The sequence below is a fragment of the Oryx dammah genome, unplaced genomic scaffold (assembly GCF_014754425.2).
Source record: "Oryx dammah isolate SB20612 unplaced genomic scaffold, SCBI_Odam_1.1 HiC_scaffold_20, whole genome shotgun sequence".
Taxonomy (NCBI): domain Eukaryota; kingdom Metazoa; phylum Chordata; class Mammalia; order Artiodactyla; family Bovidae; genus Oryx; species Oryx dammah.
The window spans coordinates 69,658,833-69,680,411 of NW_024070204.1; the positions used below are offsets into that span (position 1 = coordinate 69,658,833).

Here is a 21,579-nt window from a genome sequence, read left to right on the forward strand (position 1 = left end):
CTTCCCTTGATAAAAAAAAAATTCCTAGGAAAAAAGCCTATACTCATTATCTTAATTTTCTTATTCTTTTTTTTTTTTTTACCACTTTAGGTTTTGGTCTCACCACTCCAGTGAAATGGCTCTTCTCAACATCACCAGTGAGTACTATATTGCAAAATCCATTTTTCAGCCCTCACTTAACAATTAACAGTTGGTAGCTCTCCCTGTCTCCTTAGGTGTTGGGATGCCACACCCTCCCTGCTTTTCCACTCTCAACTTCCTTTGCAGGCTTCTATTTCTGACTGAGATAGGCCTCACTAAGTTAAGGATTGATCTGGGTTCAAAGACTGACAACAGTGATGCCTTCGTGTTGCTCACAGTATAGCCTAACAAATGCACTTCGGTCCTGAATTAGCCAGATACTCCTTCATTTGTCGTCACCCCCAAGTTCTTGAATAAATGAAACCTGATTTTCCTTTTCACTTGACAAAGATTTTTCAACTGAGGACTCGGGAAGATACCATTCTAACCTAGTCCAATCATGACTGGCTGAAATTAGGTAGTCTATAATGTATCTGAACTTCATTTTTCTCCTTAGTTACATGAATACATAGGCCTATGTTTCATTCATGTCTCTTTCAAATTTAATATTTTAGAAATATTTTAAACTTTTATTTATTATATTTTATTGGAGTATCATTGCTTTACAGTGTTGTGTTAGTCTTTGCTGTATACCAACATAAATTAGCTACATGTATACATATACTCCCTCATTCTTGAACCTCCCTCCCACACCCTCTAGGTCATCACAGAACACCAAGCTGAGCTCCCTGTGCTATACAGTAGCTATCTATTTTACACATGGTAGTGTATATATCTCAATCCTACTCTCCCAATTCATCCCTGTGTCCACATGTCCCTTAGTGACCACAACATGTTAGGCAGAATGCAAGGAATTTAGAGATACGGTAAGTGCCACTCAACTCTGGAAGATTCTCACAATGTAGTGGAGGATTAAATAAAAACAAACTTACATAACCCTTGGCATTTAGCTATGTATGAAGGCCATGTCAATGGTATATACCCTACACTAAAGATGTGTGAAGGGAGAGATCAGTTTTATTATGGTTTCCCTTTAATGTTTCACCGTGCAGGTGGCACTTGAGTAGGGCCTTGAAAAACGGCCAACCTAAGTGAGGATGAAAACACTCCAGGGAAGTAGACAGCATTAGTAAAATCATAGACGCTACCTATATCAACATTAAAGTTAGTTTTTAGGAGCCGTCTGGATAGGGTGCTGCCTATACCACCACTGGACACTAGATGTCACAAGTGAAATGAATGGTAGATTCTCCCTGCCTGGATAATTAAGATTCAGGGTTCCAGATGCAGACCTGCCTACCCAGGGGAGGTCCACATACCATGTGCTAAATGCCAAGGGTCAGGAAAATAAATGCATTTGTCACTTTTTAGTTTACGTAATAAGAGATGGGATTTTTGCCTCCTCATGCAGAAAGTGTGAGAAGGCACGCATCAAGCATAGCAAGAGAATTTAGATGCTGGAAATCAGTTCCTAATATTGCTATAATATTACTTCAAATAATACTACTAATATTTCTAATTGTATAATTCCTAATATTATAGCTATTCAAAACTGGGAAAGACTGCTGTAGTAAACTGGCCATCATTCCTTAACTATGACTGTTTAGTGGAAAAGAGGACTGGTTATCAAAAATGGTGTAGAAGGGAGTTGTTATATTGCCCTGAAAGCTGTGTGTGTTTTGATATGACCTTACTAAATCATCATGTTTGTTTTGGTACCACAGGTGAATACTCTCTGCCCTCAAGGTACTTAGTGTTTAGTGGAAGGGGCATTTACCAAACAATAAGCCGTTATTCAGAGTGCAACTTAAGATTTTCTTGTTCCTTCGTATTATTAAGCTTTGGCCCAAGAACTGGGGGCCAAAGAAGAACGAGCCCAGGAGACTTAAGACACAGAGTTTTGCAAATAAGAGCTGGGTTAATTTACAAAGTTCCGTGACTCACAGGATGGACCAGAAGATGAAGTTTTGGAAGTTACACTTAAGGTTGTGGTCATTAACACATGGAGAATGGCTGAAGTCAAGAAAGATGTTCAGAGAGTAGAGAGGGCTGGTGCAGGACTTTGGTCATTGTCCTAGTCTATGGAACAGGAGGAAAATAAGGATCCAGCAAAAGAAACAGAAGAGCCATCCGAGAAGAGGTCAGGAAATTGAATTGTCACAGATCTCTTATGATGATTTGGTATCAAAGTGCATCATTGTACTGGTGGTGGGTTTGACAGTTGAGTGTTAATACTGACCACGGCAGCCTAGTCTGCAGTCTCTGTTGACTCTGCTTTGTATAGTAGCGCCAGCTTCGACTCTTCATGAGCCCTACTGCTACAGTCCTTTCCCCACAAATAGGTGCAGTCCTCACTCAGAGCAAAGGTGCCTCATCCCAATATTGTGGACATTTATTAGTTGAATTTTTAGCATCACTTCCCTCTTCCTTGTCCTGCCCAAAGCATTCTGATTATACTTTGGGTAAGTCATCTTTCTCTCCATTTTCAGCCATGTGGACTGTTTAAAATTGATCCTAGCCTTCAACTCTTGGATCCCCCTGGGTATAATTGGTTCAGGGATATACATGTGACTAAATCCAAGTGGGTGAAATAAGACTGGGGCTGTTGGAAAAAATTGGATTTTGTTAACCCCTTCTGTACTTAGACTTTGTAGCCTAGAGCTGCCAAGTGCCATCTTAGGTCCATGAAGCTTAAGTTGACTTGAAATGGAATCGAAAGCAGAGCTGATAGAGAGGGGGAAAAAAGCTGCCAGGGTCCTACATCAAGCTTCTCTTGAAGCTAGAGATATCCTTGAACTGTTTAGTTTTTGCTCATATAGCTTCAATCTGAGTTTTCTGTTACTTGAAATATAATAATTGTTTACCAGTACACTCAGTAACACATATCTGAGACTTCCCTGGCGGTCTCTACGTCCACTGCAGGGAGCACTGGTTTGATCCCTGGTCGGGGGCTCAGATCCCACATGCTGTGCAGTATGGCCAAAACAATAAAATAAAATAACACTTATGTCCAAACTTGAGTGGACTAGTTGACTTCAACCTGTCAACTTCTCATTCTGCATTTAGGAGTTTATGAGGCTAAAACTGAAAATTACTAACTTCCAAGGATAGAATATAGTGATGGCTCCTCTGAGAAAAATGTCTTAGTTGAACCAAAAGGAAGGTTTATCCTAGAAGAAGGGGCCTAGTCTAGAGTAAAGAAAAATAAGGATCCAAACAGCTTGTAAGTAATCCCTTTCCTGGCACCACTTCACATTATCATTACATCCCTGTTAAGCTTGCTTTTTCAGATGATTTTAACACCTAAGCCAGTTAGAATTATGATGCAGTTATGGTTTTTACTTTCCAAGAATAGTGCCCACTCTAGTTAGTTCAGGGTATATATGCATATATTAAAAAAAATCTGGCATCCTGATTTTTGCAGCTATTTATAGAACCATAGTTCCGTAGTTTCTACTTATGACTTTGTATCTTCCAGTGTCTGTCACATGTTCCTTTTATTTTATGACATACCTCAGCTAGTTGGAACCCTTTATCCAGCACTGTGACCCAAATCTACATTGCTGAATAAAACATATTTACTAGCTATGATATATATTACTCAACTATACTGCTAGCCCAAATTTATTTGGCTGACTCAAAATGGGATGGTTTAAATACTGTTCTTGCTCTGAGGGCCTGAAACTGTCACACTACTTTTCTGCATGGAAAGAAGTGGTGGTTGTCTTGATGTTGTAATGCTCAATTTAGTGTATTTTATTCCTTGGGGAGAACTTGGGAATGCACACAAAATACATTGAATTCACCTGTTCAGTAATAGTCACTGTGAGCTACTTCCTGCCTATTGCCACTAGGTGACAGTCTTTGAAAATATTTTGTCCTACAGGCATTTCTGTTACAGAAATTAGATTTTGTCTATAGATATGGTTATTGGACTGCAAGGAGATCCAACCAGTCCATCCTAAAGGAGATCAGTCCTGGGTATTTATTGGAAGGACTGATGCTGAAGCTGAAACTCCAATACTTTGGCCACCTCATGTGAAGAGTTGACTCCTTGGAAAAGACCCTGATGCTGGGAGGGATTGGAGGCAGGAGGAGAAGGGGACGACAGAAGATGAGATGGCTGGATGGCATCGCCAACTCGATGGACATGAGTCTGGGTAAACTCCGGGAGTTGGTAATGGACAGAGACACCTGGCGTGCTGCAATTCATGGGGTCGCAAAGAGTCGGACATGACTGAGCAACTGAACTGAACTGAACTGATGGTTATTATGCTAGTTTCAGCCAGAAGATTAGCCAAATGCACATATTATAACCTGTACTCTTTAGTCTTTTGAGGTCATAGTTACTCCCCATCGTTCTCCTACCTAGTTTACTCCATGCTGTAGACTGAATGGTGTCTCTTACAAATTCGTATGTTGAAATCCTAACCTAAACATGACTGTGTTTAGAGATACGGCCTTTAGAGGTGATTATGATTAATTGAGGTCATAACGATGAGACCCTAATCCCATAGAATTGGTGGCCTCTTATGAGAAGACTTGGAGGAAGAAAAGTGTCTCCTTTCTTTGCACCAAAGCAAAAAAAAGACCATAAGCTGTAAACTGACAGTGAGAGAAGCATCTGAAGACTAGGGAGAGAGCCCTCACCAGGAAATGAGTGGGCCAGCATCTTAAGCTTGGACTTTCCAGCCGCCAGAATAGTGAGAAGTAAATTCTCTGTTGTTTAGGTACTTCATTATTGCAGCCCAAGCAGACTAAGATAAACACCATTTCATCTTTTTCACTAGAGAAGCCATGTTAATGGTTAAGATTACAATACATGTTCTTTAGTCAGCATCTTGGTTCAGTTGCAGGCTCTGTTACTTCCTCTGATTGCCTTTAAGAAACTGCTTGGCCTCTCTAGGCCTCAGTTTCCTGGAATATAAAGTGGGATAATTAAAGTGTCTAATTCAGTCATTTGTTGTACAGTTTAAGTGATCTAATACTTTTTAACCTTTAGCATAAAGTCAGTAAATAGTAGCTGTTATTCTCAACAGCATTATCTCAGCTCAAATGCCGCTCCCTCTGTTCTGAATCTTTATCCTCAGGCATGTCCTCTATGTACAGTTTATACCACCCTGTGCCTATCCTTTGAAACAATTATAGTAGTTTCTGGTAACTTATGTCTGCTTCCCTCACTAAAAGGTAAGTTTGCTCAGAATGGAAATGGCCAATATATGTTTTGCTCACTATGGTTTCTCCCAGCAAGTGCTTGAGACGTGCTTGTTGCTAAAGTCGTGTTTGATGAATGCAATTCATTCATTTAAATGGGGAATCTATAAACTCTCTTTGAGAGATCAAAGTCAAATAACTTATTTAAAAAATACTATTCTTAATTCTAATTGAAAAGTGCTAAAAATTTATGACTAAATGAAAGTGCTAAAAATTTATGAATCAGTCAACATGAAACAGATTCCATGTCACAGAGACAGTACACTGAATAAGTAGGATACTGATCCCCTCTGAACTTTCTTATTGTTGCATTTGCCTGTGATGATATGTGTCCCTCACTTGAACTAATATTTCTTCATTCAGAATTTGTGTATTGATGTAATTTCTGTAATTCAAGCATTTTAAATTGTACTAGGAAACTTTGCATATAAAATAACCCTATTAGAGAGGCCTATAAAGCAAAGACTCCTTGGTTAAAGTAAATGTTCACTTTTGTGTAAATAGAGACTCTCATGTGTTATTTCCTTAAAGGAAAAGCTGCTCTCGATGAACTTAAAGTTTTAAAACTCATGTTTCCCTAATATTTTATTATGTCCCAGACAGGTTTATCTATTTCCTGCAAAATATGTCTGGCACATGCTGTCCTATTACCTTTTCCTTAATAGAAAATATTAAAAGGAGTGTATGTTTCCAGTAACCTTTAAAGTTCTTTGATTATATAAAAAGACTCAAAAGCGCAGTAACAAGAAATGCTAATTATGTGTATTTAAAAGATAATTTTCTGCTTTCAAAGTTCTCTCAAAATATGAGACATGAGAAAGTGGTTTTCAGGCTTTATGTACCTTATATAGACAGGACAAGCTCCCTTTCTTCTTATTGCAGTGATAAAACCTTAGGCAGCCCTAATATTAGATGTGATCCTTGCTTTGTGTTAATCATTGTTTTACCACGTACTTGCCTCTCCATTATCAGGCAGGATACTCAGACTCTTGCTTTATCGCAAATGAACCCTATCCACTCCCCGTGATGTGCTGCGTGCTGGCAGTATTCAGCTACTTTTGATAAATTGGTTAGTCTTGTAAAATACTTCCCTAAGCTTGAGTTCTGGAACTCATCAGGTGTCCTCTCTGACAGTCCTGTCTTCCCTTGGCTCTCAGATTACCCCACCAGCTGGGTTAAGGCCCATATCCTCCCATAAAGCGTGTTTCTTTGGAATTCAGATCTATTGGCGTTTGGCACTAAAAAACAGTGTTCTTGCACTTTCTGTCAGATCAGGGCTGAATAATCTCCTGGGGGTGAGTAACCTTTTAAATGTTGGAAGACTAACAGTTTCAGGCATCAGTGTGAGCTTAGCAATTTGTAAGAAAGATCAGAGAAATACTTGTCACTTTTCTTGAATATAGCAAGGTCCAGATTATTTTTTCCTTTTTGCAAATCAGTGTGGAGGTTGGCATCACACTCTCCCCGACCCCATGCCAATCCATCAGTCTGTGCATAGAGCAAACCTTTACGGACAGAAATATGGCTTCTGAAGTACACTGGCACTTAATCAGTATTATTGCATATGACTGAAGGAAGGGAGTTATGAAAGTTTTTGGGTGACAGTCCTCCTCCGACCTATAAAACTCTTGGCAAAGGAATTAATAGGCATCCTATAAACAGGCAGAGTTAAGCTCTTAAAAACAGCATACTATTCATAGGGTTTAAATTTCTCAGCCAACATGGAAAAACTAGGTTGAAAAAGTAGCATCTAATTTATTCTTAAATATAGTTGGAAGATTTGATTTCATTTCTGCTCCCATGAAAGTTAATTATTGCTGCTTCCATCCTAATAAATAGAGGTATTTAAGTTTCAAAGAGTGCCCCCCAAACTTTGTTGTATATATAAACACCTGAGAAGCTTTTATAATCCCTGGTGCCCATTCTATACCCAGCACTAATTGAATTGGAATGCTTGGGGGTGTCTGTCAGGCATCAGTGATTTTTTTTAATGATTTAACAGTCTAACTTTATTTATTTATATTTATTTTATTTTATTTTACTTTACAATACTGTATTGGTTTTGCCATACATCAGCATGAATCCACCATGGGTGTACAAGTGTTCCCAATCTTGAACCCCCTCTCCCCATACCATCTCTCTGGGTCATGCCAGTGCACCAGCCCCAAGCATCCTGTATCCTGCATCGAACCTAGACTGGTGATTCGTTTCTTATATGATATTATACATGTTTCACTGCCATTCTCCCAAATCATCCCACCCTCTCCCTCTCCCACAGAGTCCATCTGTGTCTCTTATGCTGTCTCGCATACAGGGTTACAGTTACCATCTTTCTAAATTTCATATATATGTGTTAGTATACTGTATTGGCAATTGGCACTATACTGATTCTTCTGATCCATGAACATGGTATATTTCTCCATCTATTAGTGTCCTCTTTGATTTCTTTCACCAGTGTTTTATAGTTTTCTATATATAGGTCTTTAGTTTCTTTAGGTAGATATATTCCTAAGTATTTTATTCTTTTCGTTGCAGTGGTAAATGGAATTGTTTCCTTAATTTCTTTTTCTACTTTCTCATTATTAGTGTATAGGAGTGCAAGGGATTTCTGTGTGTTGATTTTATATCCTGCAACTTTACTATATTCATTGATTAGCTCTAGTAATTTTCCAGTGGAGTCTTTAGGGTTTTCTATGTAGAGGATCATGTCATCTGCCAACAGTGAGAGTTTTACTTCTTTTCTAGTTTGGATTCCTTTTATTTCTTTTTCTGCTCTGATTGCTGTGGCCAAAACTTCCAGAACTATGTTGAATAGTAGTGGTGAAAGTGGGCACCCTTGTCTTGTTCCTGACTTTAGGGGAAATGGTTTCAATTTTTCACCATTGAGGATAATGTTTGCTGTGGGTTTGTCATATATAGGTTTTATTATGTTGAGGTATGTTCCTTCTATTCCTGCTTTCTGGAGAGTTTTTATCATAAATGGAGGCATCAGTGATTTTTAAAGATTCCCAGGGAGAAGGCAATATACAGTAAAGTTTGGGAACCTGAGTTAAAACAGACACACTCCCTACCTGCTCTTCAGCTTTTCTCCCTTGCTTCTTTATCTCAATAGTTCTCAATCTGACTGCTTATTAGAATTAGGAGGCATCTTAAAATATTCTATTCTGATCCATTTGGTCTAGGGCTGGATGTAAGCGTCAGAAATGCTTTGCTGTTCCCCAGCTGACTCTAACGTACAGCCATGGTGAAAAAATCACTGGGCTAGCCATAAGGTGGGTCCTTTAGCCTTTTTCTTACAGTAAGAACTTTATGCATATTAAAATTCCTATCCACTTGCCTTGTTGAATGAATTTTCTTCTTCAGTTCACCAGGTTCTTAAGTTCCAACCATTTTCCTAAATCCACTGGTAATAGATTACCTGATGAAATACAGGAGAGCCAGTTACATTTTATTTCAGCTAATCAATAAATGCTGTCTTCTGAAATGTAAATTTAACTAGTGTCCTATATTGACTACGTCTACCAACACTAACTGGTGGGAGAGCATGGCTCATTCTTAGAAAAATTAGCAGCTGAATTTCAGGAAAGTCCCATCCTTTGAATCTTCAAGGTTTAGCCTTTTAGTTCTTATCCTTTCTAGCTGCAGAAGTGGTAGATGAAAGGCATGAGTGATTTGGGAATTAAAAACTACTTAAGATCTCCCAGTGAGCCAGGAGGACCCACATTTCCCTTTTACTTAGAATGTCATTGGCTGACCAGCAGGTGAGGAGTATAGGAGAGGCTGGGTGTCATTGTGCAAGAAGATAGAGCATAGAAAGAGATGAAGACTTGAATATATGCTTTAGTTGCAGGAACCCTGCTTCTGCACTCTCAAAAGGATTGCCATTTTGAGCTTTTTCTATGACTTTCAAGTACTTCAGACTTGATTTCTTTTTTTCATGTTATTTCTTTTTAATCTATCTGAATATTGGATATTTGACTGGAGTTAAGATAGTTTCCAGGTGAAACTGTTCTCATAGCATACTGAGTCTGTACTAATGGAAGGTTCAGGAGTCCCTAGCAATCTTGTAAGAACCCTCTAATCTCAAGAGGCTTCCAAAGCAGTCTGGATGCCTTTCAGCTTCTTCCTCTGGGACTGTTCACCACTAGCTGATTCATGAAATTTCTTTCCTCCTCACCATCCCCAAATAGGCCTTGAACTGTAAATAAGTCATAGGTAGGTGCATTTCTTGACCAATAGAAGGCTCTGTACAAAGAGAAAAGGAGTGAGATTTCACAAGAATTCCCAGAAAGCAGGTGTTATAATGACTTTACCAAATTTGAGTCTGACATTTTGATGAACAACTCTTGAGCACCCCTCATAATGTCCTCCATGGAAGAGATAGGCCAACAGGTAGTATGTCAAATCCCCCTTTGCTGGTCCAAGTTTACTAATGGAAGGAGGTGAAACAGGTGAAGCACATTAACTTTTAACCTGTTAACAATGGTTTTTTTCACTAAGCATTAGATGTTTAAAAGGGAAATGCACACTGGCAGAAAGGAGACAAGACAAAGGGTGATAGGAAGGGGCTGAAAGCTGCATCATGGAACATATTTGCATGCCAGCTGGGCCCACTTTGTGCAGATGTTTTTATAGGAACAAGACGGAAGGGCAGGTGTTCTGATGTTAAGCACATCAGCAAAGCAGCAGACTATTTCTCTGCATAAGGCCCCTTTCTCCTGGCTAAAGAGAGGGGAGGGGGTGGGGCTCAGAGGCTTTGGAATAATTTTATTGTTCAAACTGAATTCAAGTAAATTGCATATTTTGATGGTAAGACTTTTTTCCAAGTTCATTTAAAAGGGATTAAAAATCATCTTAGGACTCTGAAAACCAAAGAGCTGTATGTTCATCCACCTGTGAGCAATCCAGTTATCATCAGCTGTTTTATTCATAGGTGAGAAAACATGTAGCTATTTGGAGAAAATACTTCCAAAATGGATCTCCTTGGTTTATATGCTGAACTTCTTTAAGCTTTAAGGCAGTGTAGATAGGTGAAGCTCTCTCTTCCACAGATGGTTGGCTTGGCCTTCCACTTTTTGCCTGACTGCTTCTGTACCATGTCTATGCAGTGTACATTCCAGAATATGCAGGGAATCAGATTTTTTATACAGGTTGGAGGTTTGCAAATTGGTGGCCTACAGTTTTACTCTTTGACCCACACAGTGCAGGGGAGAACACAAAAAGCAAATTTGAGCCATAATTATAAACTTGGGATTTTACACACAGACACATCTGGATTGCCAGCTTCCCTTGAAAAATCAAAAGATTTGATTATGCTTGCTCACATTCCTCCTGCCAGTAATCTGGTAGATCTTTGTCTTTTTCTGGACACGCTTTTTCCAGTTTGCTACAGCCCCTGTCACTCTGTCATTGGGTTTATTCATTCAGTGAAATGATACAGATATAAGGAGACATTTATATTACCTGTTTATATGGTTCCTATATGCATTTGAGTTTGTGATCCATGGTATAAGGCAAGACTAGATTATGTTGTTGCTCAAGTGTCTTTCAAGCTTCTTTTGTGGATTTTCTGTTTTGTGCAAATGGAGTTCTTAATATTGTTATAGATTATCTGAAACTTTGCTTGAGGAAAGAACTTGACTATACTTCTGCAGTTCTGAAAGTTGTTTCTGCCCTATTTCAGTTTAGTCTTAGAGCACAAATGAATTTGTGACTACAGAGTAACTCAAGTTGATTTTCTTTTATTTTGGCAGTGTTTTCATTGATGGAGAATTAAAGTGATCATCTGGATGAACTCATCTATAAGTAGAAAACAGAAATTAGTAATTTGATTATCAGAGGTGGTTGCCTGTACAGGTCAAATCTAGCAAACACATGCTCAACTGTTAATGTTAATCACCTATTAATATCAAAAAACCTTAACACAGGAAAGGACTTTAGGGATTAAAATTTGACCTCTTCATTTCACAGATGAAAAAATGGAACTTCAGAATGGTTAAGCAAACTATTCTTTTTTGCTGGGAGGAGGAGCCTGTTGATTGTCCAGAGTCTTGAATCACCCTTACCCACTCCCCTCTACCTGGTGCATCTGAAACTAGCATCTGTCAATGGGTGACCCTCAGAGTGTGCGTGAGAACGAAGAGGTACACTTCTTTGTGTCCTGTGTACCTCTGTCTTGCTTTTCCATTTAGCTTAGGCCTTGCCAGAGTTCTTGAGACAAATCTGCTGTGAGCCTTTTTCTCAAAGAGCCCCTTTGGTGCACTGGGTGCTCACCTTCCTATATGTAGGGAAGAAGAGTAAGGTGATCTTTCACATCACCGTTACAGAATCTCAGCCGGGCAATTAGAGGAAACATTCAGAATTCCCAAGTAGAGTTGTCACAGGTTTGGCTTAAAGCAACCTATTCTTAATTACACTACAGGTTAGTATCCCAGCTGAGACCTAAACCCATTTCTTTTGACTTTAACCAGGGCCTATGTTATTTATATTATCCTTGGTGGTGGTTTATTCACTAAGTCATGTCCGACTCTTGTGACACCATAAACTGAAGCCTGCCAGGCTCCTCTGTCCATGGGATTCCCCAGGCAAGAATACTGGAGTGGGTTGCCATTTCCTTCTCCAGGGGATCTTCTTGACCCAGAGATCGAACCCAAGTTTCCTGTATTGCAGGCAGCTTCTTTAACGACTGAGCCACCAAGCCCTATATTATCCTTATTGCTTCTAAAATTATATAGATAGTTTCAGGTTTATTTCTCAGCTTTCATTGTTGCTTTTGTTTATTGCAATAGCATTATTTGTAGCAAAAATTGTATTAACGTTGGCATAGCTACACATTTATAATTATCAGAATCATGTATAATGAAACTGTAACTCATTTCGTAGATACATTTTTTTAAAATGTGAAGATGACCCTTAGTAATGAAAAATTTATAATTCATATTTTAATAAAAAGGCTTCCGAACAACAGGAAATGTTACCAGTAGTTGTCTTTGCATGACTTTAGATGGCTTCTCTCACTTTTTTCTTTTTCTTGTCTGTGTTCTGAATTTTCCGTGAGTCTATATCACTTTTATAATTACTAGAATTTTTAAACCGTTATATATTAAAAAAAAGCAAATCTACTGTGATAAAGACATGAAGCATTTATGTGAAATTAGAATGTTCTCACACCTCATTCATTCCTAAGAATGGAATGTAAAGACCATTTCCTGTGACTCAAATATGCACATAAAGAGAAAGGATTTGACACTTTCCCACAGTGAAAGAAAAATGCCTGGTGGCTGTGATTGTAAGGGACATGTGCGGAGGGCTGAGCCCTAGGATGCATTCCGGGCTGAATAACACCAATGTTAAAAATCCTGCAGTTGCAGCTTCCTCGGTGATGATCCCCTCAGAGTATCTAACTAATCGATTTAGGCCAATCTTCTGGGATGAACTTTTATTTTCTTAGAAATTCTGAAAGCTGAGAAGAATTCAGATTTTGATTTACCTTTGTCTAGTGTTGGGGAGCTTAAAGAAAGGGAAGCAACCGACCCCTCTCCCAAAGGCTACTGCAACAGCTGTGCAGTTACCAGGGGAAGAGTTTACTTGGATGGAGAGAGAAAATGCTTCTTTATAAATAATCTGCTTTTACTACTTCTGTTTCTGGGAAACTTGATCCAAACAATGCACCTATGAGTGTTTGAGGTCAAGTTCCAACTGTTTTTATTAAATATTTGACTGTTTTATGTGTTTGTAATTGAGTTTGATATCCACGTAATTAAGGAGCCTGGTGTCAGGAGCTTGCCTGTCTGTCTCTCTTCTCTGTCCCACTCTCTACTTTGAAAACATTAAGTGTTTAAATATGGCTCACTCTGCTTTCTCGTGTTCCTTAATCTCAGTATTTCAATTTCTTTGGTATTTCTTGCTTTAGAAGCATCAAAGAACATTGCATAGCTCAGTGCTGATCAATCCTCAGTCCTTTGACATCCTCTCTGCAAAGCTGGGGTGCAATACAGGGAATACAGTGGACAAGTAGATCCATGTTTTGTGTCTGTGAGTCAGGCACTATTTTACTTACTTTCCCTTCATTCCCTTTTGGGAGGGACTCTACCCACTCCAGTATTCTGGCCTGGAGAATTCCATGGACTGTATCGTCCATGGGGTCACAAAGAGTCGGACACGACTGAGCCACCCTCACTCACTCACAAGCCTGTTTACAAAAGGATATTTTAGGACCTCAGAGAAACAAGTTAAATTGAAATCAATAAAATATTTGCATCAACTTTTTGTATCAGCAGTTAACTCTTGGAGGGACTGCTCCCTTTTTAAAAGTTTGCTATGTTTCTAGATAAGTCATGACCTCTTTTAACTTCTAATCAGCATGAACACACACACGCACACACACACCCCCACCCTCCCTCTCCTTAATCCCCATCTATAAACATTCCTGTTACAGTTGGGATGTGGCACTCCTGCTGCTGATGGAGTTGGAAGATCCTTTCAGACAAGGCCTAGTGATACTGTTGCAGGAAGAGGGACCCCTTCCAGGGCCCGAAACTGGGCTCTTGTCTGACACTCAGAAATGAATTGTCCGAGGAGACACATGTGCTGACTAAGCAAGAGATTTTATTGGGAAAGGGCACCCGAGTGGAGAGCAGCAGGGTGAGGAAACCCAGGAGAACTGCTCTGCCATGTGGCTTGCAACATCGGGTTTTATGGTGATGGGATTCGTTTCCGGGTGGTCTTTGGCCAGTCATTCTAATTCAGAGTCTTTCCTGGTGGCACACGCATCGCTCAGCCAAGATGGATGCTAGCGAGAGGGGTTCTGGGAAGTGGACGGACACGCGGTGTCTCCTTTCAACCTTTCCCGAACTCTTCAGGTTGGTGGTGGCTTATTAGTTCTGTATTCCTTATCAGGATCTCCTGTCATAAAACAACTCATGCAAATGGTTACTATGATGCCTAGCCAGGGTGAGTGGTTTCAATCAGTGTGCTTCCCCCAACAATACTTCAGTACTTCACATGGCCTAGGTATGAAATCCCCCCCCTGCTGTTTGTCACTAAGTATTTTGGTAAATTATACTTTCTCACTTCCTCTGAGTCAGGAGTAATAAGCCATGCCTTCAGACTGAGTAGCTGAGGCTCTGACTTTAAAAAAGGGGAGTGCTTAGAAGTGACAAAGAGCACCTCTGTTTAGAAGGGAGAGTAATTGAAAACTCCCAAGCAGCTCCCTGTACTTCTTCTCAGGTCATTCCTGGAAACAAACTTTCATAGTCAAAATCCCTCCTCACTCATGAGTCTTTTTGCTTCTCACCCTGAAATAGTGCAGGTGTACACTAAAGGACATTTCCAGTTGAGGAAGTTAGGAAAATTCCAAAGTGGAACTTTATTTTACCACAAGTTTTGGCTTCTTGTGAAAATAACTTTACAAATGGTTGTCGGTTTAAAATGCTAGTTGGTGAATGAGTGAAATTGTCCTTTTTATAGCTTAAAGCACTTAGGGTACATTATATTTCACAGTAGAAGAGATGGAAAACCGAAACTATGCAGTTTAGTCATATCCCTGGTAGAGTGTGGCATATTAATTGTCAATACAATGTGTAAATTTGGGAGAAAAAAACCTGGACAGGCAACGGGCTGAAAGACTATGACCAGGGAGCCACCCACTCCCAGAGTCCCAGCCTGCCACTGGGGCCTGGGTAAGTCCTGCCGGTGGAGAAAGGCAGACTTGGACTCTAACCTCAGCTTTCCTCCTCTGTTAGGTGGTGGTCTAAGTGTCGAGTCCGTGGGGCCACACGCTTTGGGTCTATATTCTACCTTCTCTACTTATTCTGTGACCCTGGGCAACCCTTTGGTGTTTCTCATCTCAGAATGGAGGTTATAATACCACCTGGTGCATAGTGTTTGATGATTAAGGGGAAATGTGTTATGCAATGTAATTGGAAAGGTGCTGGCACATTGTATGCCTTTAGTAAATATTATTACTAAATGTGTCACCTTAGCAAAGGCCAGTGACTGGTCCCTCTCTCAGTGTCCCCATATATGAGTGGAAAAGCAAATTATATGGATTAATTTAGAGCATGGGTTTTGTTAATTTAATTTTAACCTTTTTATTTGAAAAATTGCAAACACACACCAAAGTAGAGACTACTGTGATTTCAGTTTCCAGTTGCAAATGTAAGGCGATTACAAGTTGTACAGCAAATGACAAGTCTAACAAACTGAAAAATTAACAACTCATCTTGGATCTGTAAGAGAAGGGAGGACACATGACAAACTGTTGCCCCCAAGATTGGAGAGACAGAGGTGAATACAGAGAGGCATGGCTTCCTGGAGCAGAAACTTTCAGGCAGGTCTGTAACTGCTGAATTGCTGGAGGCTCAGTGGGGACAAGTCTCAGAGCTCAAAACTCCAAGGGGACCCTGGCTTGGGAGAGGGGACAATACTGTGAGATTTATCTCCAGGAACTCAAGCAGGTTCCCATAGTAAATACCAAGGAAAAATCTCCTCATGCTTCCATCAGGGGAGGAGGAAGGAACATATTATGAAATGTGTCAGAGCACTTTTCTTCTTTCACAAGGCCTGTCCTCATGTGAAACTAATTAACCAGAGCCTCACCTGTTGGGGTATTATCAGAGCCTAACTCACCTGGGGCTGGGAAATACTCAACTCCAGCCTACTATGGCCACTTTGTCCCACCTAAGCGGGGAGAAAAACCTGCAGTCAGCTTTCCAGTCCAGAGACATAGGCTCACTAAATACTGAGACCTGACCTTAGGTCTGTCATGCACTTCCCCTCCTCCCTCCACCATGTGACTGAAGGTCTGTTTACAGTGGTGTCTTTTACCTGGTATATCGTGTCTGGCTATCAAGAAAGATCTACAAGGCATACTAAAAGTAAAACAAAACACAAACCTCAGAATTTAAAGAGACAGAGCAAGCATCAGAACCAGACATGGTAGAGATGTTGAAATTATCAGACTGGGAATTTAAAACAACTGGTTAATATGCTAAGGGCTTTCATGGACAAAGTTAGATGGCATGTAAAAACAGATGGGCAATGTAAGCAGAGAGATGGAAATCCAAAGAAAGAACCAAAAAGAAATTTTAGAGAGACTAGTGTAAATACAGTGAGCCCTTGAACAACATGAGTCTGTAAGGGTTCACTGACACATGGAATTTTTAATATAAATACATACTATAGTGTTATGTCATCTGAGGTTAGTTGAATCCAAGGATGTGGAACCATGGATACAGAAGGCTGAGTGTAAAGTTTTACAGAGATTTTTAACTGCACTGGGGGTTGGTGCATTAAGAACTGACTATTTCAAGGGTAAACTGTAATCCTGGGTGCCCAGCATCAAGTTTTAGTGATGACCATTTTTGTTTCAACTATTGTCCCATCATTTTTTTTTTATGAGACTTTTTGAGCAAATTACAAAAATGATATTATATTAACCATAAATTCTTCAGCATGTAGGTACAATAGATTGTTTATAAGATGACTGCAGTAATTCTGTGTGCAACTTCTTTGTAACATGCCTTTGCAGCTCCTCCCATTAGGAGGTGGTCTTGTAAAATGCTGTGACTGATGAATGTGCAAAAGTGATGATGTGGGATTCTAAACCTATGTCTTGTAATTTCTAGATAAAGGAATTGTTCAGCTGAGTCCAGTCCAAGTTGCTGACCTTACAGAATTGTGAATAAACAGCATGTTAAGTTTGGGGCAGTTTATTATGCAGCAGTAGATAACCTAACACAATGACGTGTTTTTTAAAGTGCCTAATGTTGGAGAAGACTCTTCAGAGTCCCTTGGACTGCAAGGAGATCCAACCAGTCCATTCTAAAGGAGATCAGTCCTGGGTGTTCATTGGAAGGACTGATGCTAAAGCTAAACTCCAATACTTTGGCCACCTCATGCAAAGTTGACTCCTTGGAAAAGACCCTGATGCTGGGAGGGATTAGAGGCAGGAGGAGAAGGGGATGAGATGGCTGGATGGCATCACTGACTCGATGGACATGAGTTTGAGTAAACTCCCGGAGTTGGTGATGGACAAGGAGGCCTGGCGTGCTGCGATTCACGGGGTCGCAAAGAGTCAGACACGACTGAGCGACTGAACTGAACTGTGAACGCAGGTCTTCATACATAACAAACATGTTGCTTTTACCATCCTGACCAGGGGACTGAACTTACAGGGCAGGAAACATTTTAAAACTCTACAGGAGAGTGTCAGCACATTAAGGTCAGGGTGGAAATAGTATTTCAAGATATTCATTCAAACTGTGAGCCTTCTATGGCTGAATTGGCTATTCCAACTTAAGGCTCAAGGAATGTTGATACTTGAACAAGCTATATTGGGCCATGGTCTCTTTTGAGTAACTGATAGAACATTTACATAGGAAAAAAACGCATGGGTATACAGCCCTCTTGTTACACACACACACACACACAGATAAGAGTTTTGTTTACATCATAGGGCTCATGAATCAGTTAATGTGTGGATGCATGTGTTAGTTGCTCAGTCGTGTCTGACACCAGGCTTCTCTATCCATGAAATTCTCCAGGCAAGAATACTGGAGTGGGTAGCCATTCCCTTCTCCAGGGGATAATGTGTAGATACAGTTAAAGAACTCTGACCTTGAGTGAGCAGACCCCTTACTTGAATCCCAGGGCTGATAATCAGCTCTAAATGCCAAAGAGTCTGTGTATGACAATTTGCCAAGGATCATTTCAATTCCTGTTCTGTTGCAGCTACTGATGAATGACGAGGAGTTGTTGGTATGAGTCTCTGGCTTGATTTCAGGTTTAGAGTATGGAAGCTTCTTAACCAGTGCTTAGTCTAACCAGATTTGTTTCAAAGCCTTTCAAAGCTTTAAGCACATTCTTCCCACTCCCAGTCCTGATCTTCCTTTAGCCTGAGTTCTGTGCAATGGAATGTTCCAGAACTTGGCAGCTCCTCAGCAGACCCTCAGCAGCTGCACCTTAGCTTGCTGCTGGCACTGTCCAATGTGCTGGATGCTTCCACAGGGCTTGGCAGTGTTTTTCTTAAAGATTGTAGTTGATAATTTATTAGGCTTGTGCAGACTATAAATATTTGCCTTGGTTTTTATTTTACCACCACCTGATTATTGTCTTTGCTGTTTGTCACACACCAGTTTGCTCATTATCTTATCGTAGAAACGGCCAGTCCTTTGGCCACTGAGTCTTTCCCTTACTGATATGCTATAAGGCCCCGCCTTCTCCAGGAGTAGGCAAGGATGGAAGAGAGCAAGGGGATGCTGAGTGACTGAGAGTCAGCCCCAAACTGAGGATAACCGAGGAACTGGAAGTCCTCTCAAACTGATATTAAAATAATGTTATTGATTATAAGAGAGATAAATAAAAGGGGGTTACTATTAATAAAAAGAAAGTAGTACCCACTCTATATCACTCATCACCCTCTTTTTCCTTACTTTGTAATAGCACTTACCACCTTGCCTAATGATACATATTTGTTTATTATTTGCCTGCCTCTGTTTTAATGTAAACTCCATTAGAACATGTAATTTGCTATATCACTAGGCCAGTGGCTGGTACATAGTAGGTGCTCAGTAGCTATTTTAATTATTTCTTAATGAATAGCTGAGCAATTGAATGGAGTAATCTTAATAAACTGACATCTTCTGAAGTTTTTCCAACATTGATATTTTTAAGAATCCCCTCAGAAGAGCTTTTAAAAGAGTCAACTATTCAGTCTATATTTTTAGAGACTTTCATCATTAGCATGGAAATTGAACTCCAGAATCAAGTATTTAAGCTTTCCAAGTGATGCCGAGAAAAGAGTTTTGGAAAAAGCTGCCTTGTGTGACTTATATTCCCTCTAAAGATGTACAGCAGGAATACTTAGTAAAACAGTGGAGTTCCATCCTTTGTCCCTGGCAATTTGGGACAAATCAAAATATAATCAAAATTTTAAAAATAATCAAATAGGTAATTCAATAACTCATTCTCATTTAAAATAATTTCTTCCTGGTTTTTTTCTCATCTTTTCACTGTGTCCCTTCTTATAGGTTCTTCTGAGATATACATCTCAGAAAAGCTGAAAATTTCTCTTGACCAGATATTTCTTCCAAATTGAGAAAAATTTGGTAGCAGGCATTGAGAATGTAAGAAGAAACGTTTGGAGAATTGGCAGACTCATTTTTGCCACTTGAGTCCTCAATTTCAAGAGCATATAGGGCAATTAATACCTACAAAAAAATCAATTAAGCCTTGAAGGATGTAATCAAGTAATTCATTAAACAAACAAAAGGAACATAAATGGTTAAAAATATTTTTAAGTTTTAAACTTTTTTTTTAACTGATCAAAGAAATGCAAATTTAAGGAGTAATAAGATTTTTCCCTGACCAGTTTGGCAAAAGCTAACATCCAGTGTTAGAGATGGTGTGGAGAAACGAGCACTTTTGTACACAGAAATAAGCACTTCTGCTGGGCCAGGAACAAGGTTTCTTAAGAGAATCTTGGAAATAAGCATAAACAATTTAAATTTGGATATCATCAGGCCCAACAATTCTATTTGATAGAATGTATCCTTGGAAAATCACTGGACGTGTGTCCAAAGATGTACTTCAAGGATATTAATGGATGGGCCATTTATAAAATAAAATATTTTAAAACAACTTGTTCACCAGTTCAGGATGATGAAATTAGTTGACATGTTTCCGTACATTAAAAATAACTGACATTTACTGAGCACTTACTATTACATATTGTATGTAATATTATTATAACATATAATAATATGTAATAATTATACTTACAATTACTATTACTCTACTATTACTATATTACATATAGTTATATATAATAATTATTATACTTACAATTATTACAATTACTATTATACTGTACTTACTATTACATAGTAAGTACCTTATCCATGGCACTTACTATGTGCTATTACATATTACATAGCCTGATGCTGTGCTAAGTTTATTATAGGGGTTAACTCTTAATTTTCACAGTGATCCTCTGTGTAGATAGTACTATTTTGTCTCATTTTAAAGTCGAGGAAAGTGAGACACAAAAGGGTTGAATTAGTTGCATGAGGCTGTGCAGCTGGTAAATAGTAGAGTTGGGAATGGCACCCAGGCATTCTGGCCTGGTCTGTACTCTTAACCCCTGTGTGTGGAATGTAACTCAACAACTGTGTGGAAAGGGGAAAAGATATATTCAGTAGAGAAAAGTAGATTTCAGAAGAAGCTGGTTTAGTTACAGAAAGAACAGAGTGAGGAAAGAAGAATATGTGTAGAATGCTTAGAAAAAACATTTGAAGGGGTGAATACTAAATTTATTATATCAGGGTTACTTTCAGGTGACTTTCATTTTCTCCTTTACAATTCCTTATAATCTAAGATTCTTGTTCAATAAGCTTATACTTCTTTTACAGTCAGAAAAGATATTTTTAAAAAATTGGCAAACTTTAACCATAATTAGTTTTTAATACACGTTGAGGCATTCCTGTCTGACTCAAATGGTGTTGGTTTTCCCTGCTAATGTTTTCTACAAGCCAGTTCCTTCCTAAATTTCATTTATTCAATAGTTTAATATTTGTTTCATATCTATATTTTAGTGGAACCATTGATATAACTATCCTGAGAGCTATCATTAAGGAGGTGCATAGGGAAATTAAGTTGTTAAATTGTAATAAACATGGACACTTGGCTGGCCCAAGAGTCATTGAAGAGGTCTCCACCCTGCCAGCTGGAGGTGCTGGATACTCACTTTGCAGTCACTGTTGTACCTAGAGTTGGCCATGTGATCCGTGAGACCAAAGGTACTGGATGCAACATGAAATTCTGTCAAATTCTCTACTTTCCTGGTAGAAAGATCCAATCTAACTGGCGATGCTCTCTTCTCACTTAAGCTGTTCAGCCATTTGTGAGGATATGAGTTTTGCAGTTGTAGCAGCTGTTTTGCAAAGTTGAGGATACAAGTGAGGGAAAGATCAAGGAGAGTTTGACCCTAATAGGGGGTGCTGCTGAACCAAATTCAGCTGAAGCCTACCTCCACACTTCTTGTTTTGCTGGAAAGAGAATACCTTATTTGTTCAAGCCACTGTTGACTCTTGTTCTAGTTGCACCAAGTGTATTTCCAGAGGACACAGTGCTGAAAATGCTCAGGTATTCTTTCTTACATTTAAATATGTTTTCTATCTTGCCTTGCATAGAAATATTTGTGAGTCATTTTTGTGGAATCCTAAAAGACACAAATTAGAACTAAAATTAGAATTTATTTAGAATTAGAGTTCATCTGGTTAAATT

General features: G+C 39.2%; 1 long non-coding RNA gene across 1 annotated transcript in view; it reads left to right on the plus strand.

Moving 5' to 3' along the window:
- The window catches only part of LOC120879700, a 71,182-nt gene that overhangs the window by 1,591 nt on the left and 48,012 nt on the right, over positions 1–21,579 (plus strand). The window contains exon 2 of the long non-coding RNA XR_005724859.1: positions 91–137. This is a non-coding gene — a long non-coding RNA (uncharacterized LOC120879700). The remainder of the gene's footprint in view (positions 1–90; positions 138–21,579) is intronic.